Source organism: Rana temporaria, chromosome 7 (assembly GCF_905171775.1).
Source record: "Rana temporaria chromosome 7, aRanTem1.1, whole genome shotgun sequence".
NCBI classification, from domain to species: domain Eukaryota; kingdom Metazoa; phylum Chordata; class Amphibia; order Anura; family Ranidae; genus Rana; species Rana temporaria.
Genome location: NC_053495.1, coordinates 83,130,035 through 83,132,080, shown reverse-complemented (window position 1 = coordinate 83,132,080; position 2,046 = coordinate 83,130,035). Strand labels below are relative to the sequence as shown.

The window sequence follows — 2,046 nt, the reverse complement described above, 5'->3', positions numbered from 1 at the left end:
TGTTGAGCGGTCGTCTCGTTTTTTCATTGGTTGACCCGTTTTTGGCCATCTGTATGGTGCTGGGACGTGTGGACAGTTCCTTCCCCTTTTTTTTTTTTTTTTTTTGCTGCTGGGACTCAGAATGTCCCTTAATATTTAGCCGCCTGCTGCTTTACCTATACTTCTATGTTACACCCTGACACGCCTCTTTTTACGCCCACAGTGTCTGCCTTGTATCTATGATACTAACTATACATGCCCTGCCCCCCTGTATACACGGCGATACCCGGCCAATCAGGGATTCGGTGCACTTCCTTGGCGCCTTCCACTTGGGCTGCTGTATTCAGTTCTTACATTCTATCTATATGGCGAGATCTGGCCAATCAGGGCCTCCTGGTGCCTCCCACTTGGGCTGTCCAATCAAGCCCTTCCTACTCTCAGGGAGCACAATGTATTCATACGGCGCTTGCTGATGATGTCATCAAGCCAGCATGCAATTCCCCAGTGTATTTAAACCCAGCTGCACAGATCAGCTGTGTACTCAGCACAGGCTGTGACCCTGGGGCATACACGGACGCTACATGCACACAGTAAGTACCTGCTGACCGCCCATAATCTCCCTAATACATTTCCATATCCCCTGGATGTCTATTGAAAACGGTGCATCAGAGGTGTTTGCAAGACGATCTCTGTTATATGGGAGATGCTGTTCCTTTATTGATGGATGGCCTTATGTTTGCCTCTGTGAGCTGTCTTTTGCCCCAGCTTTAGGTCCCCTAGTGGATTTTTAAGGTATTTATGTCTGGCATTTGCTATATGTAATGGTTCAAAGACATTGTCTAATATTTAGATACGTCTCCGCCTGACGTGGACTTCCAATATATTTATTTTATTTATTATTTTTTCTCCCCCTTTCTTTCATTTTCTTCCTTTTTTCTTTGCATCCATGTGTTGCCTTTCCACTCTGAATAGGGATTCGGTTACCTGCATCTCTATCCCCGACACGTCTTCTTTTGCCTGGGGACTGTAATGTGTATTTGCTCATGTCATTATTGACATATTTGGCCTGGACCTGCGGTATGTTTCCAATCAACATGGTTTACTTGTTGCCCTATTATATATTATAGGATGTTAGACTTTGCAATTTATTTTCTTTACTTCTCTTGTTTCTCCATGGACATATATACGCATGTAGACATATATATATATATATAGGCGTATATTATAATGCTTAAGGTTATACACATATACATATATTGTTAGCGTAAATATGCGCTTATTGCTTTTTTCCTCCCCCTCTTTATCAGATCATCGATCTCTAAACATATTTTTTGTACTATCTACTACCATGGGTATATATTTCATCTATCATTGGAATCTTCCTGGATGATTATATCCACCGCTGTGTATCAGGTGATGTAGCCACATGTTGTAACCCATATGTATTGCAAAAATGTGTGTGTTTTTTCGCTGGTTTTAATCAATTGATAAAGATATATGTTTTAGGAATTTTCTTTTATGTAAATATCATCATTATCATTTTTTATGCTGTACTAATATGATGTGTACTATTCACAGATTGTGAAAATCATGGCTACATAGTAGCAATAATCCTGTTCATTTCGTCCTGAAGAAGCCCCACGGTGAAACGCGTAGGCGACTTCAATAGGATTCTTTCACTATTCTCTTGTTCTGAATGGTTGTATTGTGATTGTTATCAGTTGCATTCCATTATACCATTGTTAGTGTACATTTTGTAAATTTATGTAATAAAATATATATTTTTTATACTTCCACGAGCCTCAAAGTCCGATTTTGCCCACTCTTCTTGAAGGGGTACTGTTCTATATTCTTATCATTACGGATGCGGCCAATGTGAGTGCTTTCCTTGTGTATCTTGTCCTCCCTCCCCCTCCCTCTTTCCTTTTTCTTTTCCTTTCTGATCATCCCTAGTTTTGTGTTTTTCCTTCCCTTCCCATCCCCCTCCTTCTTTTGTTTTCAATGCAGAGTATCGAGGTATTGCAGAGTATGGGGTATGGCAGGCAGAGTATGGGGTATGGCAGGCAG

General features: G+C 40.9%; 1 long non-coding RNA gene across 1 annotated transcript; it reads left to right on the top strand.

Moving 5' to 3' along the window:
• Positions 1-453: 453 nt before the first annotated feature.
• Positions 454-1,676, top strand: LOC120944829. The gene is made up of 5 exons (XR_005750486.1): positions 454-569; positions 649-771; positions 952-1,056; positions 1,287-1,392; positions 1,558-1,676. It is a non-coding gene; the product is annotated as an uncharacterized LOC120944829 (long non-coding RNA).
• The last annotated feature ends 370 nt before the right edge of the window (positions 1,677-2,046 follow it).